Source organism: Anguilla anguilla, chromosome 8 (genome assembly GCF_013347855.1).
Source record: "Anguilla anguilla isolate fAngAng1 chromosome 8, fAngAng1.pri, whole genome shotgun sequence".
Taxonomy (NCBI): Eukaryota; Metazoa; Chordata; class Actinopteri; order Anguilliformes; family Anguillidae; genus Anguilla; species Anguilla anguilla.
Genome location: NC_049208.1, coordinates 46,137,852 through 46,148,888, shown reverse-complemented (window position 1 = coordinate 46,148,888; position 11,037 = coordinate 46,137,852).

Sequence of the window (11,037 nt, the reverse complement as noted above, 5' to 3'; positions counted from 1 at the left end):
AATTTAGAAGTGAAAGGCGGTCACTTCATCGATCGAACCCCCGCTCCCGCCCCCCCCCCCCACCCCCCCCACCCGTGAGTGACAGCTTGATTTGCGTAGCGGGCACCTAATCACCGGGGCGTCCTCGCAGGTAGAGTGCCGGAACTTTCTGGAGGAAAGGTAGTTGTTTGTTGAACAAGTGCTGGAGCACTTAGCGCCACTTTCATGTGGAAGGTGCCGGAAGGTGGGCCTCTGTCCGCATCACCACACGTACTTCTGCCGTTCTCTCCAAACAGATCTCTTCTTTTTCCGGTCAGCTGGTCTGTACTCTGACCCTGCTGTCCTGCGTCTGTCCTCCCCCCACCTCTTTAAAAATGTCCTTATGAAAATATAACTCTGGCCTACACCCGAAACCATAGGGGCATGGGTTCATTTGGAGGTGACACAGAGGTATTGTACAGCCCATACACTGAGCACCCTGTATTACTTGTAAATTATGTAATAAACACAAGCAAGTCCCTGCTTCCTAATACTGTGTGGTTTGGATTTGAGATGCTGTTTGTCCTTGATCTGTCTGTTGCTGGTGCAGGGACAAAATGCTAATTATTGTTGAACTAACTCAGGTAGAGCCAATTTTACACAGATAGAGTACATTTTATGCTGACAGAATCGATTTTACACTAATAGAGTAATTTTTACACAGATGGAATACATTTTACACTAATAGAGTACACACTGATAGTCCATTTTACAATGATCAAGCACATTTAAATCTGAAATAGTATATTTAAATTTGAAAAAGTACATTTAAGTCTGTTAGAGTACAATTTAATTCTGATTGAGTACTTTTTACACTAATAGAGTACATATTACACTGATATAATACATATTACAATAATAGAGCACATTTGACATGAATAGAGGGCATTTTACACTGATAGAGCACAAATTTATTCGGACAGAATCCATCTAACAGTACAAAGATCAATTTTACACAGGCATAGTCAATTTTACACTAATAGAGTCTATTTTACTCTGATAAAGTGTATTTTGCACTAATAGAGCAAATTTTACACTAATAGAGTCTATTTTACACTAACAGAGCACATTTTAAACTAATAGATTACGTTGGACAGAAATAGAGTCGATTTTACACAGATAAAGTACATTTACACTAATAAAGCCCATCTTACACTAATAGAGTCTATTTTATGCTGATAGAGTACATTTTACACTGAGAGAGCATATTTTATGCTGAAATAGCACAGTTTTCTCTGATAGAGTACATTTTACACTAATAGAGTACATTTTACTCAGATAGAGTACATTCTAAACTGATAGAGTCCATTTTATATTGATACAGTCCATTTTACACTGAAAGAGTACATTTTACTCTAATTGAGCACATTTGTCTCTGAAACAGTACATTTTATTCTGATAAAGTACATTTTTCACTGATGGAGTACATTTTACCCTGATAGAGTACATTTTCACTAATTGAGCGCATTTTACACTAATAGAGTGCATTTTACACTGAAAGAGCACATGTGACTCTGGTAGAGTATTTTTGACTCTGATAGAGTGCATGTGACTGATGGAGTGTATGTGAGTCTGATAGAGTGTATGTGACTGATGGAGTATATGTGAGTCTGATAGAGTATATTTGAGTCTGATAGAGTGTATGTGAGTCTGATAGAGTATATTTGAGTCTGATAGAGTGTACGTGAGTCTGATAGGACGGAGTGTGGCACAGTGGGTAAGGAACTGCGCTTGTAACCGAAAGGTCGCAGGTTCGATTCCCGGGTAAGGACACTGCCGTTGTACCCTTGAGCAAGGTACTTAACCTGCATTGCTTCAGTATATATCCAGCTGTATTAATGGATACAATGTAAAAGTGCTATGTAAAAAGTTGTGTAAGTCGCTCTGGATAAGAGCGTCTGCTAAATGCCTGTAATGTAATGTAATAATGTAATATAGTATATTTGAGTCTGATAGAGTGTATGTGAGTCTGATAGAGTATATTTGACTCTGATAGAGTATATTTGAGTCTGATGGAGTGTATGTGAGTCTGATAGAGTATATTTGAGTCTGATAGAGTATGTGACTCTGATAGAGTATATTTGAGTCTGATAGAGGGCATGTGACTCTGAAGGAGTATATTTGAGTCTGATAGAGTGTATGTGACTCTGATAGAGTATATTTGAGACTGATAGAGTGTATGTGACTCTGATAGAGTATATTTGAGTCTGATAGAGTGTATGTGACTCTGATAGAGTGTATTTGAGTCTGATAGAGTGTATGTGACTCTGATAGAGTATATTTGAGTCTGATGGAGTGTATGTGACTCTGATAGAGTGCATGTGACTGATGGAGTGCATTTCCCTCTCTCGCGTACTCAGATAAACACTGCTGACGCTGAATGAACACTGAGCGTCTGACTGCATTTGGACGCATCTGACAGAGCGCCTCGTCATTGCGACAGGCTTTTATTTCAGCGGTCTCGACTGGAGGCCGGCGTCTCGGTGGAAGCGCTCGTACGATTGTAATTTTGCCCATCTACAGCTTCGGTGCTGTTTGCCCGTCGCGTTAAGTGCACTTTCAGCACGTCCCCTCGGCTAAAAACATCTGCCAAACGACAGAACTGTAAATTGCGAAACGTGGTGGAAAATATCTGGGTGACGAACATGGGGGGGGGGGGCTGTCGCCATGGGAACCGGTCCCATGGGAACAACTGTGGTCCACTCTCCCCCACCCCCAACCCCTTCCAGTGCACTTTCCCAGAACCCTCTCTGGCGCAGAGCGACCCGGCCGCTGTCCCCTGGCCCCCGACCGGCCACCCGCCGGTTCCGTTCCCATGGCGACCGCATAACCCCGACACTTCCTGGACTGCAGCCATTTGGAGAACTGGAGGGGCGTGGCCTGTCCCGCCCCGACCATCCTGACTGCTGCGGCAACTCTTCTACATGTTCAACTGCAACTCTTCAGACAACGGGAAGCCGCTACACACTTCAAAGGGCGCAGGTTCGAAAGCAGCTTACCTGGATCACCTGTGCACACTAGACCGGGTTCGGAAAACAAGAACTTTCAGCATTTACTCAGTGTTTAATACCCATAATTCTTTTACCTCTATCACTGTACACTGATCTTCTGGGTCCTGGACAGCCGCAGGGTCTGCTTGTTTTTGTAGCTTCTCGGCACTTAATCGCAGCCAATTACACAGTTAACTCACCTCACCTGGTTTTCTCGGGTCTGAATTGGCTGCTGATATTAAGGCAAAAACAAAAACCAGCAGTGGACCCCGCGGCCCGCCAGGACCAGGAATGAGGATCGCTGCATCGTGTCCTGGACCTTCCTCAGGCTGCCAAGGAAGTGATGCCGTAGGTTTCTGTTCATTGCTGCAGTGGTTTTATTGGTGGTGACGCTGATGTCTTGGCATGATATCTGGAGTCCTTATGGACGTGTCTTTGTGAGTCTCTCGGGGTGGGGTGGCCTGCTTAATGCCTGAGTGTAAATCTAATTGGATCTTTGGTGCGTGTAAGGTTGTAAGGGAGCTGCCGCATGTAAAACAGCAGGTGCTGAGACGAGGCCTGTGAGCCTGCTTCCTGTGTGTGTGTGTGTGTGTGTGTGTGTGTGTGTGAGTATGGTTATGTGTGTGGCTGTGTGTGTGTGTGTGTGTGTGTGTGAGTATGGTTATGTGTGTGGCTGTGTGTATGTGTGGGTGCGTCTGTGTGTGTGTGAGTATATGTATGTATGTGTGTGTGTGTGCATGTGTGTATGTGTGGGTGCGTCTGTGTGTGTGTGAGTATATGTATGTATGTGTGTGTGTGTGTGCATGTGTGTATGTGTGGACATGTATTACTATCTTTGTGAGAACCAAATGTCCCCACAAGGATAGAAAGATGAGGAAAATTACGCAAGGTGGGGACCTTTTGCTGGTCCCCACAAGTTAAAGAGGCTGTTGTAGGGTTAGGACTTAGGGTTACAATTAGGTTAAGGTTAGGGTTAAGGTTAGGCATGTAGTGGTTGGGTTTAGGGTTAGAGGTTACGGAATGAATGTAGTCAATGGGAAGTCCTCACAAGTATAGCAATAAATTCTTGTGTGTGTGTATGTGTGTGTAAATGCATGTGTGTTTGGGGGGGATATCTGTGTCTGTGTGGATGTGTGAGTATATGTATGTGTGTGTGTGTGTGTGGTGTGTGTGTGAGTATGTGTGTGTGTGTGTGTGGGGGGGGGGGGTTATTTCTGTGGATGTGGGTGTGTCATCTCTGTGTGTGAGTGTGAGTGTGAGTATGTTTATGTGTGTGTGTGTGTGTGTGTGTGTGTGTGTATGTCCGTATCCGTGTGTGTGTGTGTGTGTTTGTCTATGCGTGTGGGTGTGTGTGTGTGTCTGTATCCGTGTGTGTGTGTGTGTGTTTGTCTATGCGTGTGGGTGTGTGTGTGTGTCTGTATCCGTGTGTGTGTGTGTGTGTTTGTCTATGCGTGTGAGTGTGTGTGTGTGTGTGTGTGTGTGTCCGTATCCGTGTGTGTGTGTGTGTATTTGTCTATGCATGTGGGTGTGTGTGTGCGTGTGTGTGTGTGTGTGTGTCCCCGTATCCGTGCGTGTGTGTGTGTGTGTGCGCGTCCATGTCCGTGTCTGTGCGGATGTGTATTTGTGCAGCTAGTGAACAGGGTGCTCACAGGTCCAGGCAGGTACAGACTGAAGGTGGGAGGCCGAGGGCAGGTGGCTGCTTCTCTGTACAGCTGTCACCATGTCGCCCAATTACCGTGGGAACAGGCACTGGCGTGGGAGGGGTTCCGTATGTGATTTTCTGAAGGGTAGAACCATGTGACATTGCTTTGATTTGATCTGATTGCACGGTGAAGCATTTTGTTGACGTTTGTGTTATTGCAAAGCACTGCTGACATATTCAGGTGTGTCAAAGCAATGAAGCGTTTTTAGATTTGCATTTAGAGAGAAAGAGAGAGACCAGGAGAGAGAGAGAGAGCGGGAGAGAGCAGGAAACGGAGCAGAGACGGTTAGAGAGAGGGAGAGAGGTACGGAGGTAGAATATAGAAAAAAGTAGGACAAGAGACAGGGAGAAGGGGACAAAGTTGGATAGAGGCCAATAGAGACTGAACGAGAGAGAAGGAAAGAGGGAACAAATGGCTGACTAGGGGGTGTGGGAGTGGGAAAGAGAGATGGAAAAAGGAGAGATAGCAGAAAGGAGAGGAGTGACTGCATGGCCGTGTAAAAGCTCCCATGTTAAAACGCGGCCTCGTTTGGAGAGAGAGAAATAAACATGTTAAGAGCCGTGTAAACCAGGGCCCTTTTGACTGGAGAGACAAATGCAGACGCGTTCAGAGAACAGAAGTGTCAGACACTGTCGATTCTGAGGGGGTGCGCTGGGACTCCCGTGCCTCCGTGTTTTTGAGTCTGAGTCGCAAACGCGGAAATCGTAAAAGCCTCGTAAAAGGTCCCATGCTAAAACAGGGCTGCGTTTTGACTGGAGGGAGAAATGTAAACATGTTCAGAGACGTTACAACCAGACCTTGTTTTGACTGGAGAGGGAAATATAAACTTGTTTGGATAACAGAAGCGTCAGACCCTCAACGTCGAGAGGATGAGAACAGAGTGTGCAAATGCCTCACTGTGAGGTTATTGGAGGAGTAAAAATCTTAGTGGAAATACATCGCAGCGGAAATACATCACAGCGGAAGTTAAATCAAGTGGGGCACGCTAAGGAAAATAAAATGAGGATAAGATGGCCTTGGTATCACCTTATTGGTAGAAAACAGACAAGGAGACAAGCTCCACCAATCACAGAATACGTTGGTAACAGCCAACAGAATAACATTGATATTGATTGGTGGACACTTTCTGGTTGTACTTCGTGGTTCCGTTCTGAAATCTTTGGGCTTGTTCCAGTTGCTTATTTTATCCGTCCTCATCTCCTCAGTCCTTGCGTGACCCAGAAATCGATCGAGGCCTGACATCTTTAAGGGCATTTAAAATACATTTAAAGCTCCAAGGGAGACATTCCTGGAGGAGTATTTTTTTTGGAACATGTGATGTATGAATGATCAACCTGTGGATCCACCTCTCCACATCTGCCACGTCTGTAATTCACGTGGTCTCAAAAGGATGCTTGAAAGAGTGAAGACATTCCTTGTTTGCCTAACACATGTTTCCTTGAGTCCTTTGTCCTTGTATGTTGTAACGCGGTGGCTGGGAAGGTGGGCTGTGGGACTGAGGGTGATGGGTTGGTGGAGAAGGAAATGTGTTGCGGTTTGGGGATTTATGAGGGAGATGTCGCTGTAGGGGTAGTGGCTATTAGTTCTGTGGGGGGGTCACTTTGAGATTGGGGACTGTGTTGCAAGGGGGGAGCAAAACAGAGTTTTGGAGGAAGTGAGGCTGTAAGCAGGAAGGTCAGTCTGTAGCTGGGCAGGCCACACGGTTTTTATGTTAAGAGCGACATCTCAACTTCGGGGAAGCTGTAAGCTGGTTTTGGCAGGGAATAAAAGCTTGACCAGTTGGCTGTCGAAGAGAAATGGTTCCATTGCCTCATAATTGACCGACTACCATCCGCTACGATATTTTCAATATTGAGTCCTTCGGTGGGTGGTGCTAAGGAAGCGAGGAAAGGTTCAAGGAGTGAAGTGAAAATAAGGGATAAATCCTGCGTGTCATGCAATGTGGAGCACTTCCAGAGAAGCTTGTTATTATTTTTGGAATCTGTTGGGACACGACAATGTTGACAGGGGGTTGAGAAATAAATGAGGAAATTGGGAGGGGGGGGGGGGGGGGTGGGGGGGGTGTAACCCCAGAATGTGCACCCCCAACCGTGTCTGTCCCTCACTCCCATATTTCGCCATCCAGATGTTACAGGGGAACAGGACAGAAACAGGAAGTGTCTCAAATGAGTGGAAAGATCACAGGGATGCGTGGGAGATGAAGTTGCCTCTGTTTGCACTGAGCTAATCTAAACTGGCCCAGCTGTGTCTGGTTTCATAGAGTGTGAATCAGGCGAACGTAACATTTAAAGGGAAATCTGCCACTAGTCTGTCTTGAAATCAACTCCGATGGATCTAGAAGAGAACTGTGAAATGTGTTCATGTCCAGACCTAGACGGCTAGACTAGGAGACTTGTGAGCTTTCTATAAACTGACCAAGAGTTTCTCGGACAGAACAGCCTTTTGTACTTGCTCTTGAGTGATTTATTTATTTATTTATTTATTTATTTATTTATTTATTTATTTATTTTTAAAACTGAGAACATACAGCAAAGTGTTTGTTTTACTATCCTGAACATTCACCAATGGAACAGCATAATGTGGAAAATTGGCTTGCTGTAAGTATATCCAAAGTATACTATTTTATACTTAAGAATATTTTTAAGTATAATGAAAGTTTATATCAAGTATGCTTAATATATAATTTTTCACATGGTTACTTTTAATTATTCATCCAGACCAGAGCTTTGTTGGTTCATTTTGGTGTTTGCTGGAATGACCATTGTTTTTTTTTTTTCAGATTTTCGGATTTATTTTTAAGTGAAAGCCAAGGACAAACGACGATTAAATCCACGCCAAAACATCCCTATCGGTGTTCTCGCCAGGTGTCCTTGCCATATCCTACGCCGGCCAGCAAACCAAAACGTCCATTGATACTGTACTAGCATCGTCCCCATTGAGGTCCTTGCCAAATCTTGTCCCCCCTGGTGAGTCAAACACACAGATGCAGGGAACCACAAATCTGACTGATGCCTTTGCCCAGTTCCCGGTCCTTTTATGAAATGGACTTGACACCAGATATCCTTCCAAAAAATCAGGCTCACGCACAAACTTCGATAAAAAAAAATAAAAACCCTGGATTCAGATCAACCGTCTTTCTCTTATCTTGATCCCTGTCCGTTACCTACGCTTGGGACCGAGGAGAAATTAAATCCGCAGTCTCTGAAGGGCTGCGCCGAGCTGGACGTCTTCGTCGTCGTCTTCATCAGCGGCCGCTTTGGTCCTCCACTCTGTACGCGAGTCGGTAAATAAAGGAAGCCCGTTTCTCCCCAGCAGATGACAGCGCTAGATATACGATGCATACATCTCTCAGCTTGATTCATTCTGCTTATTTTCCTGCATGCCGTTTTTTTTTTTCTCTAATCAAAATGGCTGGCAAACACAAAACCCCGACAACAGCTTTTCCATTACGCTGAATTCGTACTGAATTTTTCTTTTTATAATTTATTATTATTATTTGTTTGACGGTCGGCTAGGCGATTTATTTTTTCCCTCTGAAATGGTGAATAAGCAAGGTCGTATGAGATGAGAAGAGTCGTTTTTTTAAATATTTATTATTTTATATTTTATATGTATTTGCTAAGAGAAAGCAATCTGGCGTCACTGGTAGTGTTGTTGCCGTTTCATGATGTTTCTGACGGTTTTTTAATACAAGCCTCATTGCTTTTAGGTAAAAATCTAAAGAATATAGATCTACTCATCAGGATCAGGGATAGCTTATTATTATTACCTTAGATTACAGGAATTTAGCAGACACTCTTATCCAGAGTGACTTACACAACTTTTATTTACATTTACATTGCACCCATACATATATATGGCTGGATATATACTGAAGCAATGCGGGTTAAGTACCTTGCTCAAGGGTACAGCAGCAGTGCCCTGTCCGGGAATCGACCCTGTGACCTTTAGGTTACAAGACCAGTTCTTACCCATTATAATACACTGCCACCTTATTAAACATGCTCATTTAACTATAAATGTACGATAATGATAAAATATCAGAAAATGATTTTCTCCGTATCTTTCTGCTTCATTTGTAAATCTGATGATGTTTCTTTGTTTGATCTTTTCTCTCTCTCTTCTGTGATTCTAAGCGAATGCTATCCTCGGGTTCTGATTGGTGCAGATTATGGACGGCGTTTTCCGAGGAGTTCTGCTCCACTTCCTTTATCAGACGGTGCGTCATTCAGTCACATGACATGACAGGAGGGCAGCGGCAAGCCGTTCGGGTGAGTTTATTACCGACATTTAGCATGAAGATTTGGGTTCCGGCGCTCACGACGAAGGATTTTCTCAAGTGAAAAATCATAAGGACTTTCAGAACCATTCCAAAATACTTTTAAAAAATGATCTTCGGAACCTTCCGACAGCCCGCGGCGGGCCTCGTAGCCAGTCCCGTGACTGTCGTTACCCCTGACCCTTCTCTCCGCGCGGAGAACGAGGTGAGCGCTCGCCTGTCTCGGGCAGAGCGAGGCGGTGCCGTTTGCTCCTGATCGTTCTTCATCCGCTGCCAGCCCCGCGCGTGAACGGCGAACAAGGCCGCCCGCCGCCGTCGCCGCGGCGATTTTAACTCCACCGCGAGGCCGTCCATCCGTCAGGCCGAGCTCCCGGCCGGCTCCCGCCGCCACGCAGGCAGAGCATCGATTTTTCATTATTTTTTTATCCTGCCCCTGTCTGATTTCGAAAAAAATACTGATTAGGACTGATCTCCTGGCGGCCTTCTCTGATCCTTCGTAGCACAGTTCATAGTTCATAGTGCTTTTGCCCATCCACCAAAACAAAACCGGGCCCTTCGAAATCTGCATTGGTCTCCAGAGTCAAGGTCATTTGTTTATTTAAAAAAATAAAAAAATATATATATTTTTCCTCCTTCAGTGAGTCGAAGCCAGTGTTCTCCTATTTTTATGGCATAAACCGAGACATTTCCAAAATCCTTGTTTGACCCCCCCCCCCCCCCTTGCTGGGTATGGATCACCAGTCCTAATCGGTGATGGTTGGCTACGGTACAGACGCAGGCTCTGAAATCTCAACGAGCCTGTTGCTTGGAAACCTCCGGAAGCCATTAATGGGCGAGAGCCAGCGTGAAGGGGTTCTGAGTGTCCTGCGACTGCCCCCCCCCCCCCCCCCCCTCCCCCCCGCCTCTAACAGGCTCACCTGCGGAAGGAGAGCAAATGGAAACATGGAGGCTTCCGTTTCACGCTCAGGAACAAGGACCGCGTTCGCAGCTCGTTCGGCTGGTCGCCCGATTTTCTGCCTCAAACTGTGTCTCACCACAGCAGGGAGGGAGGGAGAGAGGGAGAGAGGGAGGGAGGAGGGGAGGGAGGGAGAGAGGGAGGGAGGGAGGGAGGGAGGGAAGGAAGTATGGTTGGATGTTTTGAGGGACCTGTGGCTCTTTTGCAGATGCCTCTAAGCTTTTCACAGCTGAGTCACCTCTGATCCTAATTTTAGAGTAATACCCCAGCTACAAAGACACACACACATATGTATATATATATATATATATACACACAGACACACACATGTTCACATACACACTCACATGCACCGACACAAACACAGATACACGTACACACACACACACACATTCACATGCACACACATGCCCACACAAACTCAGATACACGCACGCACGCGCGCACACACACACACATGCACACTTACACACACATACACACATGCAAAAACACATACACACACACACACAAACACACACACACACATTCACACGCACAAACCGAAGCATCTCCAGATCCAAGAGACATTATAATGCAGTGCTGTACGGTTGTACAGACGAGAAAATTTGCTCCAAATACTGGTGAAAATAGATGTTTCATCAAAAACTGTCAGTCATCTTCTGGAATGTTGCGACTGTTAATCCTCCTATCTCTGGCTGGGACAGCGTATGGTGTGTGGGTGGGGGGGTGAGTTCGGCAGATCCCAAGGGTTCTAACTGACAGGGAGCCTCAAAAAAAAATTAAAGTGTAGGATTTTCCGGAGGTGTGGGCCCAATGTTTTCATGGGGCCCAAAAGCCCAGCTGGTGCCCCGAACACTGGTATTGAAGGGTTAAAGCATCTTAACTGTGAAATCATCATTCAAAAGTATATCGATATATAACGCCCCTCACTATCTCCATACGAATGCCTTTAAGACAGATGTGGAAAAACAAGGCGGCTAATCCATTAGGGCATTAATTGATGCTCGGTGAGCTTCATCAAGCCATTAAGCCATTCATAAAAAAGGGGAGCAGCATCTTCTTAGGACCAGTGCTGCCAAGCAACTGATT